At 51.6% G+C, this 16654-nt stretch overlaps 1 long non-coding RNA gene across 1 annotated transcript; it reads left to right on the forward strand.

Moving 5' to 3' along the window:
- The first annotated feature begins 5753 nt into the window (after positions 1-5753).
- On the forward strand, positions 5754-15242 carry LOC147582694 (uncharacterized). Its single transcript, XR_015248772.1, has 2 exons — positions 5754-5864; positions 15010-15242. It is a non-coding gene; the product is annotated as an uncharacterized LOC147582694 (long non-coding RNA).
- The last annotated feature ends 1412 nt before the right edge of the window (positions 15243-16654 follow it).

Genomic DNA, 16654 nt, shown 5'->3' on the forward strand with positions numbered 1-16654 from the left:
CAGCTGGGAACTGTTACTGGACTCAGTGGAGGGTTAAATGAGTTAATACAAGGTGCTTAGAAGAGTTCCTGGCACAGGGTAAGCACTTGATGGTAAGTGGCTAACTTACCGCAAAGTGGTAGTTTCCACAAAGCCTAAGATGCCATCTCTTAACCCCTCCCCCCCCCCAACACACACCCTTGGAGAGCTGAGGGTAACGGGAGCATTTCCTGAGCATCCCCCATGTGGCCGGCCTGGGCTGTGCCGTTCTTCTGCTTTCTCATACAATCCAGACCACAACCCGGTGAGCTAAGGACGAATTTATGCTCTTTTGACAAGTGAGAAAACCAGGCGTCAGAGAGGAGAAGTAACCAGCCCCGGATCACACAGCAAGCCAGAGGGGTTTGAGCCCAGGTCTGTATGGTTCCAAAGCCCTCGCCGTCGGCTGTTTCAGGAGCCTCCACCAGATCAGTCAGAAGTTCCTGGGGAAGTCCCATGCCTCCCTCAAAGGGTGAAGGGTCCTCTCCCCCAATTGGTGGTAGGAGGAGCCAGAGACGGCAGGAGGAAGGCTGGGTTGCAGTTCTGACCTTGCAGCTGCCGGTTGGATGACCTTAGGCAGCCTCCAGTCCCTCTCCGGGCTCAGCCACATAATTACGGCTTTGTGTGTATTGGAGGTGGGGCTCTGGAACCTTCCAGAGATCCTCATTCTCTTCTTTGCCTTCCCGCTGGGAGGAGGAGGGAGCCCCAGATCCGAGTCCTCCCAATACTGGAGTCTTTGCTGAGTCATCCCATCCCTGCCCTGCCTTCCTTCCCCCCTGCCTGCTTCCTGCTGGCTCTGAAGCCGTCAGGGCCAGGAAGGAAAGGGATCGTGTGTTTGAATCAGGCCACTGTCCAGCCCTTCCGTTTCTGGGAAAAGCTTGAGGAGCGGGGTGGGGAGCAGGAGGGGGTACTGAGGTGTTCAGCCAGCCGCCAGTTGCATCAGAAAGCCTTGCGCAAGGTGCCCTCCAGGTCGGGCACAGAGCCCTGCCCCATAGCCCCTACACCGACCCTGGTCTCCTGGGTGCCAGAATGAGGACTGCTAGGCCTTGTGGGGACACTGAGCCAGGCCTGGCCCGCATGGAGTGACGGGAGGGAAGACAGGGTTCGGGGCAGGTGCTACTCATCTACCTGGATGATGGCACTTTAGACTGGTCCGGAGCCGACCCATCCACTTTGTCCCTGGAGAAAGCCAAGACTAGGCCAGTGCCCTGGATACTGACTGAGCCCTGATCCTTGACTCTGGTCATAGACTGAGCCCTGTTCCAGACTTTACACTCTTACTGAACTCTGACCTAAAAACTTGGACGGAGACTGAGCCCCCATCACTGCTGACAGCCACAGCTAAATCCTGACCCTGGCCCCAAACCAAGCACTGACTTGGTCACTGAAGAGGCACCCACTTTTTCCGATCCTGACCCTTGACCTAAATTGCAATTCCTGCTCGTGACTGAGTTGCAATCCTCCAGGCAGACTTAGCTCTAATCCTTTACCCCTGACTCCAGTGCCCCCAGATAACCCCCCAACTGGAGCCCTAGGCCTGGTCTGTCTAAGAATCAAGAGTGGTGCTCAGGCCCAGAAGTCAAGAGCTTGGCACTTGGGTGCCTGGGGGGCTCGGTTGGTTGGCGTCCCGCTCTTGGTTTCGGCTCAGGTCATGATCTCACGGCTCATGCGTTTGAGCCCCGCGTTGGGCTGGAGCCTGCTCAGGATTCACTCTGTCTCCCCCTCTCTCACTGCCCCTCCCCTACTCTCACTCTGTCTCTCAAAATAAATAAACAAACTTAAAAGAAAAAAAGAGCTTGGCACTTGCTGGCCTCCCTTCTGGCAGTCTCACCACCACATCCCCTCCCCGCACCCCCCCCCCCGCCAGCCCCCCTGCAAGGTTGAGGACGGCCAAAGGGCTGGATTGAACCACAAACCACAGCTCCATGGAGGTGTCCTCTGAGTAGCCCGAGACTGTGACTCAGCAGGGTGGGGGCAAGACGTGGAGTCAAGCAGGGCCACAGGGGATGGGCTAGGGCAGGTGCCGTGTCGGTACAGGGAGAGAGAGGACAGTCTCTCCGAGATTAGAGCTGCAGGTGAAGCGTGGGGAGACCCCCGGGGTCTGGAGATGGATGGTGCGTGTGGCCGGCCAGGACCACTGAGGCAAAGCAGCCCGGTCTAAGTCCTCTCCACCCCCAGCTACCCATTTTTCCATCCCTCGTCCATATCATTCTTTCTCAGAACATCCTTTATTCCCTTCATAACACACAATAGAATTTGGAATTTCACGTGTATTTAATTATACATAATCATTATATATTAATATTAAATCTATTAATTAGATACCATTGCATATATATATATTACATATATATGTTTGTCTCCCCCATGAAACTGTAAGCTCCTTTAGGGCAGGCACCTGCTGGTTGGGCTCACCAGCATATTGGTAAGTGCTCAGTAAATTGTAGCGAAATGGATTAAATCCCTCCACCTATCTATACATCCCTCATCCGTCCATCTACCATGTATTTATGACCTATTCCTCACCATCTATCCATTCAACTTTCTCCTACCATTACTCCATCCTTCCATCTAGCCTCCATTTGATCATCATTCATCCATCCATCCATCCATCCATTCATCCATCCACCAGCTATATATCTTTCCAGCATCAATCAAACCATTTATATATTCATTCATTCATTCAACAAATATGTATTGAATACCCACCTCTATGTCAGGCCCTGTTCTAAAGGCTGGGGATATTTCAGTGAAAATAACAGACAAAAACGGTGCTTATCTCCCAGTAGAAAGAAAATGTGCAAGGAATAATTAACACGATAAATGCTTACACGATAGGGCATGTTGGAAGGTGCTAGGTGCTAGGGGAGAATCGTGGGTAAAGAGGATCCTGAGGATCTTAATCAGTAAGGTGGTCCCCTGGATGCCATGAGACTATCTGGAGGACAAGTTGTTCAGGCCAGGGAATCACTTCTGCAAAGCTTTCAAGGGAAGTCTCGACTGGTTTGCTGAGGCCAAAGGGGGTCAGTGTGGCTGGAGCGGAACAGGTGAGGGGAGGTGGTGGTAGATGACGTCATCGCTAATACAGATTTAGACCATCTGGAGCTTTGAAGGCCTTCGAAAAGACTCTGGGGAGAAAGGAGCAGATGTTGCAATAATTCTGTTGGGAAACGCTGGTGGCTCAGAGCAGAGCAGGGGTGAGATGAGATTGGACTCTGGATATATGTAAAAGGTGGGGACAGCAGGGTCGCTGATGTCTCAGATACGGAGAGGGAACGAGAGTTATCAAGGGTGCCTCCGAGGTTCCTGGGCCTGAACACCTGCAAGTGTGAATTTGCCATCCGAGGAACGGGGCAAGGTGGTGGATCGGAAGGTCAGCTTTGAGTTTGAGTCTGAGATGTCGTCCCAACGTCTTCAAGGAGATGTTGGGCAGGCCATCGGATGTGTGCACTGGAGTTCAGGGGAGAGGACTAGGCTGACGATGTACATCTGGAGCCACGGGCAGGAAGGAGCGAACGGGGAAGTAGGGGGACAGCCATCAGACTGTGGCGTTCCGGACACCAAGCGAAGAGAGGTGTATCGGGGAGCAGGAAGGGGTCAACTATCAAAAGCTGTCGATCAGGGGCGCCTGAGTGGCGCAGTCGGTTAAGCGTCCGACTTCAGCCGGGTCGCGATCCCGCGGTCCGTGAGTTCGAGCCCCGCGTCGGGCTCTGGGCTGACGGCTCAGAGCCTGGAGCCTGTTTCCGATTCTGTCTCTCCCTCTCTCTCTGCCCCTCCCCCGTTCATGCTCTGTCTCTCTCTGTCCCAAAAATAAATAAACGTTGAAAAAAAAATTAAAAAAAAAAAAAAAAGCTGTCGATCAGTCGAGAAGATGAAGGCCGAGAATTGAGTGTTGAATTTTGAATCATGGTACCCTTGACAACTGCCGTTTCAATGGGTGTGGGATGGGGTGGGCAGGTAGCCACATGATTGAGGTGGATTGAAGAAAGAAGAGGAATTAGAGACAGTGAGAGGATAGACACTTTTTCAAAGACCTTTGCTGCCAAAAGGGGGCTAAAAAAAATGAATGGTAGCTGTGGGGAGGGCTGTAGGATCAAGTGAAGGCCATTGTCTTGAAGATCCATCCACTTGCGACTCAGCCATGAATCTATTCAGCTGCCATCTACTATCCGCTATGCACCATGCATCTATCCCAATATCCATTCGTCACTTGGAAGCTAAGAAACCTGTCCTGAATTTCTACGGGGTACCAACTTCTATGCCCGGGCACTGGAGTTGGGGGCTTGTAGGGCAAGAAACGGGGACCCCGGAATCTGGCACATAGGAGGTATTCCGTTTAGGTGGATTGGATGATTTAAGACGCAAGGAGACCTGGTGCTCGTCTTCTAGGTGCTGGGTCCAGCAGGAGGACACAGAATGCCTGAGCCGGAGGCATGGTCTGGGTGCCGTATAACACGAACCAGAGAGGGAAAGCATTTTGCTCCAGGACGCACTGTGCGTCCGTGATGGAACGGAGATTCACACTCAGGCCTCTTGTCTTTTTTTCTCTTCCAGGATGTTCCGTCCAAGGGGACAGAAGTTAGCTGGGAGCAAGGAGCGTGTAGGAATGTGGCACTTGCGAGAGGATAGATTTTGATTTTGATTTATTTAATTTATTTTTTTAAGTAATCTCTACATCCAACATGGGGCTGAAATTCACAACCCTAAGATCAAGGGTCACGCAGGCTCCACCGACTGAGCCAGCCAGGTGCCCCAGGAGGATAGATTTTTAAATATTTGTATTTATTTCTGTTTTGGCTCAGAACTCAAAAGGTACCAGGGGTAATACTTGAAAAGTCTCCCTCCCATTCCTATCTCCAGCCGCCTACCGCCTCTTTCTGGGGGCAATCAATTTTCTCATGTTTCCTTAAAGACGTAAGGGATGATTATTTCCCCTTTATTTTTTTTTAAACTTTTTTTTTTTAATGTTTATTTATTTTTGGGACAGAGAGAGACAGAGCATGAACGGGGGAGGGGCAGAGAGAGAGGGAGACACAGAATCAGAAAAGGCTCCAGGCTCTGAGTTGTCAGCACAGAGCCCGACGCGGGGCTTGAACTCACGGACCGTGAGATCATGACCTGAGCCGAAGTCGGTCGCTTAACCAACCAAGCCACCCAGGCGCCCCTATTTTCCCCTTTAAATACAGATGGGAGCATACCTTCGCTCCTTCAGATTGCTTTTTTTCTTCCTATTTGACAATTTGTCTTGGGGATTATTTCACATCGGTTCAGAAAAAACTTCCTGGGGGCGCCTGGGTGGCTCAGTCGGTTAAGCGTCCGACTGACTTTGGCTCAGGTCATGATCTCACAGTTTGTGAGTTCGAGCCGCGCATCAGGCTCTGTGCTGACAGCTCAGAGCCTGGAGCCTGCTTTGTGGATTCTGTCTCCTGCTCTCTCTGCCTCTCCCCCGCTCGTACTCTGTCTCTCTCTCAAAAATAAATAAAACGTTAACGTTAAAAAAAAATTTTTTTTTTTAAAGTTTGGGCATTTGCACTTTTAATGGAACTTTCTGGGTGATCATCCATCGAGAGTGTGCCAATCTACCCCCTGCTAACAGAGCGTGTGACTGCTTGTTTGCCCACAACTTCGACAGCACAGTGCCTTATCAACGTTTTTCGATCTTTACTAATCTGATTCCGAAAAACGAAAGTGTCTTCACGCAGCTTCCGTATGTTTCTCTTGTTCTGATGGACGAATCTTTTCCCATTTTACAGGCACAAAGACGGATGGGGAAGAAGAACTTCTCAGGGCCGGCACCTGCCTTGCTGGGCGCTGAGCACCCCATCTTGGGTGGTGACCCAGCAGAGGTAAGAGGAGGCCAGGTGTGGGCCTGGCAGGGACTAGGCTTCTAAGAACAGTTTCAACTCCCTCTGCTTCCTCCGTTCTCTCCTCCCCCTCCCTCCAGACGTGCTTCGTGGGCTGTCCAGGGTGTCTGTATCTCCACAGGCCACCCCAAGGGTCCTGCCCCCTCCCTTAGGAAACCTCTTCCTTCTTCCTGTCATTTGACCTTTTGTTGGCCCAGAGCTTCTGGAATGCTGGGCTAAGGTGACATCTAGTCCTTCTACTTGGCCCCGCAAGACGGAGAAAGCCATAGAATCATAGGCTATTTCTGCTACTCTGACACTTAGTGATGGCCAAGCCCACACCCCCTCGTCGTGGGGGGAGGCAGGCAGAGTCGTGTAGTGTGTAAGTGCCCATGTGCGTATATTGATGTGTATATTCCACGGATGGTATATCTCTGTGGCAGCCTGCGGTCAAGGAAAAAAATGCCTGGGTCTGGAGCCTAGCCGGGCCCGAGTTCGAATCTTCGCTTAGCCTCTAACCAGCCATGCTGTTGGGACAGTCAACTGCCCTCTCTGAGCATCAGGTCCCTTGCTTCTGCTTTTTTTTTTTTTTTTTTTTTTTTTCAACGTTTATTTATTTTTGGGACAGAGAGAGACAGAGCATGAATGGGGGAGGGGCAGAGAGAGAGGGAGACACAGAATCGGAAACAGGCTCCAGGCTCTGAGCCATCAGCCCAGAGCCTGACGCGGGGCTCGAACTCACAGACCGCGAGATCGCGACCTGGCTGAAGTCGGACGCTTAACCGACTGCGCCACCCAGGCGCCCCTGCTTTTTTTTTTTTTAATTAAAAAAATTTTTTAATCTTTATTTTTGAGAGAGAGAGACAGACAGAGTGCGAGGAGGGAAGGAACAGAGAGACAGGGAGGCACAGAGGGAGACACTGAGCTGTCAGCACAGAGCCCGACGCGGGGCTCGAACCCACAGACCATGAGATCATGACCTGAACCAAAGTCGGCCGCTTAACCGACGGGGCCACCCAGGCACCCCGCGCTCCCTTTTTTCTAGTTTGTACAAACCAAATTCTTCCTGCCTCAGGGTTTTCATCCTTACTGCTCCATCTGCCTGGAACTTTTCCACATCTTCCCCGCTTCCTCCTCCTCCTTTGGGTCTCAGGTCAAATGTCACCTCCTCAGAGAGGCCCTCCCTGACCACTCATGAAGCATCGGTCTGCTCCAGTCCCTGGGGTCTGTCTCTATTCCGTAACCCTGTCTTAATTTATTCACAGCCCTTGCCAAAGTTTGAGATGACCTCACGTGTGTAGTGAATTGTGTATCATCTGTCCCTCCTGCTCCTACCAGAAAGGAAGAACCCAGAAAGCAACAATGTTGCATCCTTATATCCAGCACAGAGTGGGGAGGGGGGATGCTTACTGGGTGTTCAGTGAATAATTGTCTAGAATGAATGAATGAAAGTGCTCAGCATAATAAAAGCTCAGAATTGCTGGGCATTTTTTATTCTGTAAATGCAAACCTTTACCCCTGGGCTCCGTGGTCTGAGTTGAGGGGAGCCTTTGTCCTGTGATTGGAAGGGGCAGGACGGGGTCAGGCGGAGGCCTGGGGAGGGGAAAAAACGAGGCCACGCTCATGCTCACAGGACACATGTAGACATCAGTCTGTGCAGGTGCTTGTGTGTGCACGCGCACACACACACACACACACACACACACACACACACACCCCTCTTGCACACTCTTCTCCCTGCAGGCACACTGATGACTGCCCAGACTGGCTGGGCCCTCCCAGCTGCCTGGCCTGACTGGTGTCATGTGAGCTCTGAGCTTTGCAACAGCAGGGCTCAGTCCACCCGGCATCCGTAGTCCCCAGCCCAGGGCGGGCACTCACGATCGGTGGAGAAGATACATTCGCTTCCTTCCTCTTTCCATCTTCTATTTATTACCCTTCCTGCTCCCCCTCCCCGCCTCCCTCAGGGCCTCCAGTATCAGGCAAGGCGCAGCCCCGATCCCTCCCTCTGCCCTCTCCCCTTCCCTCACACAAGTCTCCACTGAGTGGGTATTAGATGCTGAGGCCTGGCAACTCTTCCTCTGCCGAACTCAGCCCGTGGGCCCCGCCGGGACACACATCTGGTGAATATCCTGTTTTCCTCCCTCCCTCTCCCTGCCTTGACCGCATGTCCTGGGCCAGATGCTTATCAAATCCTATGGGTTCTTCCAGCACCAGACTCCTGATGGCCTGGTGCCCGGGGCTTGGCTTTGAGTCATGGGCTTTGAGGTTTGGTGAGGCTGCGACAAGAAGCTCACAGCCCCTGGTGATGCCAACCCAGGCTGAGACTTGGCCCCACCACCACGCGGGCCCACGGAGCACACCTGTGATTAGACACGTGAAGACGTGGCCTGTAACAGGACATGATGTGTCCGAGGTCACAGGGAATGTCAATGTGGAAATTCAACCACGGCGCTGCCCACTTTTGAACACATCTGCTCGGCAGTGGAGACACAGACACCGCTGCCCAGTATTACAGGACCAGGGTTTGAATCCCAGCCGTTTACTAGCCGTGTGACCTTGGGCAAACCACAGAGCATGAACGGGGGAGGGGCAGAGAGAGAGGGAGACACAGAACCGGAAGCAGGCTCCAGGCTCTGAGCCATCAGCCCAGAGCCCGACGCGGGGCTCGAACTCACGGAACGTGAGATCGTGACCTGAGCCGAAGTCGGACGCTTAACCGACTGAGCCACCCAGGCGCCCCTCTGAGCTTTATTTTTACTTACACACGGCAGATCCTCAATAAACGTAGCTGCTAAAGAAAGGCAATACGAGTCAGGGCAAATACGCTCTTGAGGGTCTCAATGCGTCCACAAACACACCATTATAATAATTTACACGCCGGCTGGTGTGCGCACGAATGGGTCGCGGTACACGCCCACACAGGCACCATGCTCACTCAAGGGCTTGGGCAGGGGTCGGCCAATTCGCGCATGGATGCGTGTGTCTGTGAATTCATTCGGGCAGATTGTTTTTCCCCAACAATGTACACCATACTTGGGGGGCGGGGGGTTCCAGAGGCTTCTCTGGGCACTTGTCACAGGCAGGACAGACTAATGTGTCTACTTGGGTAAACGTGATATCTGGATATCTACCCAACACCCATATGCTTGCCTGTGTCCGTGTGGGCCTGGGTGAGCGGTTATGCAGATGACCTCATCCTTTATCGGGTTGATTAGTTGGTACACTCTGGGGGGCATTGGGGTTATTTCTACATCCACAGATGCCAGAGTTATGGAACATTTTGAACCTGGACGTTTGGGTTCAATGTCACCTGTGTAGCCCTGGGCAAGAGGCCTAAGCACTGTGCTCAGGTTCCTTTTCTACGAGTTGGAGATAGTGGTTACCTCGTTATGGTGGCACAAGGGCGAAAAGAGTTTGTGTGAAATACTAATTGCACCGCATGGCACGGACTGGGGCGGTACGTGCTTCTCTCTAAATCTCCCCGCGTCTGTCCTCTGTGATGTGACCTCACCTGGGCCTTCAATTGCGGCCCTTCCTCTATTTTACTGCCATCGTCAGTCTGCAGGGCTGTCCTTTTCCGCCAGACTGTGATGGAGGGCAGGACCACGTCTGAGTCATCCATGATTATAACTTGTACATTGCCTGCTAATCTGGACCTCAGATTTCTCCTCTGGCATAACAATAGCTAACATTTATCGGGCACTCCTACGTGCCAAGCTCTGTGTTAAGCTCATTCGGTCTTCCAAGTATCTCAAGAGGTTGGTGTTCTTGTCCTCATTAAAAAATATTTTTTAGGGGCGCCTGGGTGGCGCAGTCGGTTAAGCGTCCGACTTCAGCCAGGTCACAATCTCGCGGTCCGTGGGTTCGAGCCCCGCGTCAGGCTATGGGCTGATGGCTCAGAGCCTGGAGCCTGTTTCCGATTCTGTGTCTCCCTCTCTCTCTGCCCCTCCCCCGTTCATGCTCTGTCTCTCTCTGTCCCAAAAATAAATAAACGTTGAAAAAAAAAAAATTTTTAGGGGCGCCTGGGTGGCAAGGTCAGTTAAGTCTCAGACTTCAGCTCAGGTCATGATCTGTGGTTTGTGAGTTGGAGCCCCATGTCGGGCTCTGTGCTGACAGCTCAGAGCCTGGAGCCTGCTTCGGATTCTGTGTCTCCCCCTCTCTCTGCCCCTCCCATGCTCATGCTCTGTCTCTCTCTGTCTCTCAATAACAAATAAACCTTAAAAAGAATTAAAAAAAAATTTTTTAATGTGTATTTATTTTTGAGCCTGAGCAGGGAGGGGGCAGAGAGAGAGTGGGAGACACAGAATCCAAAGCAGGCTCCAGGCTCTGAGCTGTCAGCACAGAGCCCCACTGGGGCCCAAACTCACGAACCTTGAGATCATGATCTGAGCCAAAATCAAGAGCTGGACGCTCAAACCACCGTCCCCTGTTGTCCCCGATTTTAGAGGAAAAGAAACTGAGACTCAGAAGGGTTAGGGAATTGCCTCGACTGACACAGGGACTTGAACCCTGGCCGACTGTCCCCCTGTCAGCCTGCCCTCAATATAAGATTTGGGACAAAGAGTTGGGGCAGGAATGTCGCTGATAGTCTGCCTCACAGCTGGCTCTCTCCCTCCACCTCCCAGGAATACCTTCCCCATCTCTGTCAATATTGCTTTGTTTGTCTCACCCTGGGGCATCTCCCTGCCCTGGCACAGTGCCCCCAGAGGCCAGACAGTGGCCTCAGATCACCTCTTCTTAGATCCAGTTGGGGGTGAGGTGGAGGAGCTCCCCTGGAACTGGGCTTGAGAAGTAACCTTGTCCCCGGGACCATAGGGGTGGGGAGGGTATACAGGACTCAACAGGAGGGAGGGTAGCCCCTGGGGTGATGTGGGTTGGGTGCTCAGGCTCTGGAATAAAAGGGGGTGAGGCAGAAGGTGAACCTCCCCCACCAGCCCGTCAGTCCCTCTCCAGCTCAGGTCTCCCCACCTCAGAGAGCAGGGAACGCGGGCTAAAGGAAGAGGGGCTTCCCTCGGATGTAGGGGAGAAGCTGTCAACCGGCTGAGCCGCCACCACCTTGAAGGAACACCAGAGGGTGCCCGAGACAGCTATGTGCTCTGTGTCTCTTCTGTACCCCCAAGCGCCCCTTGGGTCTCCAGGAGCCACCAAAGCCCAAGGCCCTGTTGTGTTCGGCTCTCGGGGTGGGGGGAGCACCCTCTACATGTCAATTAGGTCAAGCTGGGAGACAGTGTTGTCCAAATTACTGATTTGCTGTCTAGTTGTCTCCTCATTTATTGAGAGGATTCAAATGCGCGCCACAGCCTGGAAGCTCCCAGGGAAGTGCCCTGGGGCAACTGGTGGGGGGGGGGGCTCTTCTCACTCACTCTTTTCCTGGTCTTTTTCAGATGGGAGGATGAACCTAATTCCTGTTACTCCATCTTTTTTTTTTTTTTTTTTTTATGTTTATTTGTTTTTAAAAAAAATTTTTTTTTCAACGTTTATTTATTTTTTTTGGGACAGAGAGAGACAGAGCATGAACGGGGGAGGGGCAGAGAGAGAGGGAGACACAGAATCGGAAACAGGCTCCAGGCCCCGAGCCATCAGCCCAGAGCCTGACGCGGGGCTCGAACTCACGGACCCTCACGGACCGCGAGATCGTGACCTGGCTGAAGTCAGACGCTCAACCGACTGTGCCACCCAGGCGCCCCTATGTTTATTTGTTTTTGAAGGAGCCAGAGACCGAGCATGAGCAGGGGAGGGGCAGAGAGGGAGACACAGAATCCGAAGCAGGCCCCAGGCCCCCAGCTGTCAGCACCGACCCCACTCAGGGCTCAAACTCACGGGCCCTGAAGCAGTCTGCCGCTTAACCCGGGCGCCCCCTCTGTTACTCCATCTTGACAAGAACAATCGTTACCATCATGATTATTTTTACTTGAAAATAATTTCCGATCTATAGGAGAGTGGCGAAGGCAATACAGAGAGTTCCTATATACCCTTCAGCTGCCTCTCCTCACTGTCCTCCAATCAGCGACAGTCTCTTGGTCTTTCTTTGTCTTTTGTGACCTCGACACTTCCGAAGAGTGCTGGCCAGATGTTTCGTTTCGGTTTGGGTTTCCCAAGGTCAGGTTGAAGTTATGGAAGTTGGGGAGGAAGAACACCAAGGGTGAAGTGCCTGTCTCCATCATACCATTTCAGGGGGCCATGCTATCACGAGACGTGTTACCAGGGATGCTAACCTGATCCTTTGGTTCAGGTGGTGCCTGACAGATTTCTCCACTGTCACGTCTCTTATTTTTCCCCTTTCTACATTCGATCTGTGGGAAGCAAAGTGCAACTCACGCTCCAGGGGAGGGGAACCAAGCTTCACCGCCTGGAGAGGAGGACATCGGAGGACAGGTTAAAGCCACCACAGAAATTACACGTGTTTGTGGGGGGAGGGAGCTAGAGACCGTGCAAATATCCTCTCTCACTTTAAAGTTTCACCCACTAATTTGAGCTTTCATAGGTGGGTTTGGCCTGCAGAAATTCTTCCTGTGGTGCTCTGGGGGTGATTTTTCTAATTCTCTCAATAATCCGTTATGTGTATTTTTTTTTACATTTTATAATTAATCATGCTTTTATTTTATTTTATTTTTTTTAATTTTTTTTTTTAACGTTTATTTATTTTTGAGACAGAGAGACAGAGCATGAACGGGGGAGGGTCAGAGAGAGAGGGAGACACAGAATCTGAAACAGGCTCCAGGCTCCGAGCTGTCAGCACAGAGCTTGACGCGGGGCTCGAACTCACGGACCGCGAGATCATGACCTGAGCCGAAGTCGGCCGCTTAACCGACTGAGCCACCCAGGCGCCCCAATCATGCTTTTATTTTAAAAAATTTTTTTAACGTTTATTTATTTTTGAGACAGAGAGAGACAGAGCATGAACAGGGGAGGGGCAGAGAGAGGGAGACACATAATCTGAAGCAGGCTCCAGGCTCTGAGCTGTCAGCACAGAGCCCGACACGGGGCTCGAACTCACAGACCGTGAGATCATGACCTGAGCCGAAGTTGGACGCTTAACCGACCGAGCCACCCAGGCGCCCCAATCATGCTTTTTTTAAAGTGTATTTATTTTGAGAGAGAGAGAGAGAAGGTGCACACCAGCGGGGGAGGGGCAAAGAGAGAGGAAGAGAAAGAATCCCAAGCGGGCTCCATCCACACTGTCAGCGCAGAGCCCATTGTGGGGTTCGAACCCACAAACAGTGAATGAGCCCCCCAGGCGCTCCTACCGGTAATCATGTTTTAAAGTGTAGTACACGGGGCGCCTGGGTGGCTCAGTTGGTTAAGTGGCCGACTTCAGCTCAGGTCATGATCTCACGGTCCGTGAGTTCGAGCCCCACGTCGGGCTCTGGGCTGATGGCTCAGAGCCTGGAGCCTGCTTCAGATTCTGTGTCTCCCTCTCTCTCTGCCCCTCCCCCGTTCATGCTCTGTCTCTCTCTGTCTCAAAAATAAATAAACGTTAAAAAACAAATTAAAAAAATAAATAAATAAAAATAAAGTGTAGTACATCCTACGTGGTTGAAAAGTGAAAGGGAGTGGAAGCTTACGCGGTGCCGGTCTCCCTTCCAGTCCTACCCCCGCCACCCTGTCCCCGGTCTCCTCCCCGAGGCAACCAGTCAACAGGGATTTCACGCATGCACACGCCACGTCCACCAATATTCTCCTTTTTCCACAAACGGTTTGAAAGTATTCATAGAATTCCGCACCCTATACCTTTCCATCTAACAATATAACTTGGACATCAGTCCAGATCAGTACTTAAGGATCTTCTCATTCTTTTACACGGTGTTCCGGTGTCCCTGTAACATAGATGTGCCCCGCTTTATTAACTAAGTCCCCTACCAATGAGCATGTCGGCTGTTTCCAAATGTCTTCTCTTACAAACGATACTGCCGTGTTCCTGCATGTGGAATTGAACCTATAGGTATACCTGCACGAGAGGGAGGGACCAAAGAGCATGTGTATTTTCCATTTGGATATTGCCATACTGCGTTTCTTGGAGTCGGGGCTGGTTTACACCCTGTGTTAGTTTCCTAGGGCTCCTCTGCAAAGTACCGCAAACTACGTGGCTTAAAACAACAAAAATGTATTGTCTTACAGTTTAGGAGTCTGGAAGTCTGAAATCTGAAGTCAGTTTAGGAGTCTGGAAGTCTGAATGGGAGGCCATTCTCCCTCGGAAGCCTTTAGGGAAGAAGGCTTTTTTGCTTCTTCTAGCTTCTGGAAGTTACAGGCAACCCCTAGTTTTCTTGGGCTTATAGACGTATCACTCCACTCTCTGCCTGTCTTCACATGGCCGCCTGCCCTCTGTGTGTGTCATCTCCAAATTGCTCTTTCTTACTGGAACACTGATTATTGGATTAGGGCCCATCCTAATCTAATAGGACCTCATATTAACTTTATTATATTTGCAAAGACTCTATTTCTTTAAAAAAAAAAAAAAGGATTTTAAGTAATCCCTACACCCAACGTGGGGCTCGAACTCACAACCCTGAGATCAAGAATCACATGCTCTACTGACTGAGCCAGCCAGCTGTCCCACAAAGACCCTATTTCCAAATAAAGTCACAGTCACCGACTCCAGGTGGACATGAACTTTAGGGAAACAGTATTCAACCCAGTACATATTCCCACTGGCAAACTATGACAGTGAAACAGCCTGCTTTGGCATTCTTCAAGGATTCACGTGACAGTTGGGAATTCACTTTGGTTATTGGATTCTGCTTCTCGGAAATAAGATACTCTGTGGGGATGGGGCTCTGTGGGGGCGTGGGATTTATTGGGGTTACAAGAGCAGGGTCGGCTTCCTACGTGGCAGCTGGAAAGAAAAGCTCATGTGCCATAGATCTTCTGGGGTGGATGTCTACCTCCCTTTTCTGGGCCATTTTGTCAATGTGAAATTCTATCCCTGGTCCTGATCAGCTGTGGGCACTAACCCAGAGTACCCAGGTCAGAGGTCACACACGGCCACTCACGGGTTATTCCCTGGGAATGTTTTGCCTTGGGCAGCGCCTAGTTAAATTCTGAAACAGATACAAATGTTTAAAAATAGGTACGTTTCAGATAAAAATTTGGATTCTAACTTCTCTGGAAAGAAATGTCGGTTAACACTGTGCTCGCATTTCCACAGGGCAAGAAACATTCCTGAATACACTTATTGGCATTTGATATCGTCTCCCCAGCTCTGGGCCTTCAAACCAAGGGGCAGTTCAGTGCGGTGGTGCAGGTTGTGGACTCAGGAGCCCGACGGCCTGCATTTGAGTCCCATCTCCTCCCCTTGCTACCTGTGTGTCCTTGGGCAAGCTGCTCGGTGTTCCCGAGCCTCACCGTCGTTCTCTATAAAACTATGATTGATTGATTCAACCCATTTTATTGAGTATCTACTATGTGCCAGACATTTTCTAGGCACTTGGGACATGCCAGTAAATGAAGCAAGGAAAGATCCTCCTTCTTGTGGAGATCATACTGAGGCAGGGGGTAGACAAGTGGCAAACACTAATAGGTAAGTGATATAGTATACTGAAAGGTGATAAATGCTATAAGAAAGCAAAAACCAAACTCCAAAGGGAATAAGGAATGGGGGCAAGGTCGCATTTTACAACAGGCTGTTCAGGGAAGGCCTCGCTGAAAAGGGGGGCGTTTGTGCAGGCTTGAAGCGGGTGAGGGAGTTGGCCCGCTGGTGAGCTGGGGGAAATGTACCAGCAGAAGGAACAGCTATGCAAAGGCCTGGGGCAGGAGCTGTCCTTGATGTTGGAGGAACAACAAAGAGGCGGGAGAGGAGACAAGGAGGGAGAGAGCTGAGGTCACAGGGGAAAAGGGGGAGTATCAGTAAATCATGTAAGACCTTACAGGCCACCCAAGACTTTGGTTTTACTGTGTGAGATGGAAGCCATGGAGGTTCTGAGCAGAGAAAGGGCATGGTTATACCCGGATCTGTCTGCTCTGCTGAGGTTAGACTTGGTGGGGGGAGGGGGGGGCGGTGAGGGAGCACAGAGGGGGAAAGCCGGGAGACCGGGGAGACCAGGGAGAAGCTGGTGCAATAATCTCAGAGAAAGTCGATGGTAGCTCAGGCCAGGGAGAAGCTGAAAGCACGGTGAGGAGGGGTGGGGTCAGGCTGTATTCCCAAGGTGGGCTAGCCTCCGGGTTGGATTAGAGCATGAGGAAAAGACAGGAGCCAAGTTCGCTCCAGGGGTTTGGCTAGAGCAAGCAGGGGGCTGGGGGTGGGTAGTTCCTGCAGGGGTGGATCTGGAGGGGAGGGTTGACAGAAACAGTTTGGGATAGGGGCGCCTGGGTGGCTCAGTCGGTTAAGCGTCCGACTTCAGCTCAGGTCACGATCTCGCGGTCGGTGAGTTCGAGCCCCGCGTCGGGCTCTGGGCTGACGGCTCAGAGCCTGGAGCCTGCTTCCGATTCTGTGTCTCCCTCTCTCTCTCTGCCCCTCCCCCGTTCATGCTCTGTCTCTCTCTGTCCCCAAAATAAATAAACGTTCAAAAAAAAAAAAAAAAAAAAAAAGATCCAGTTTGGGATAGTTGGGCAAGGCCTCAACACTCAGGCGAAGGCAATTGGAAATACATACCTGCAGCCTGGGAGCAGGGTTTAGGGAAAATAATCTGTCTGTAAGGCACTGAGAGCGCCTGGTGCTCCTTAAGTGCTAGTAGGGGTTAGCTGTTCCTGTTGCCCAGCTTTGGCTCCGGCTCTCTCTCCCAGTACTCCTGGCCTCATATCCCTCTCGGGGGTGGGAGCAGTGAGGATGCTGGAGAAATTTCCTTCCCAACAAA

This window comes from Puma concolor, chromosome A3, assembly GCF_028749965.1.
Source record: "Puma concolor isolate L17-30 chromosome A3, mPumCon1.1.hap2, whole genome shotgun sequence".
Taxonomy (NCBI): domain Eukaryota; kingdom Metazoa; phylum Chordata; class Mammalia; order Carnivora; family Felidae; genus Puma; species Puma concolor.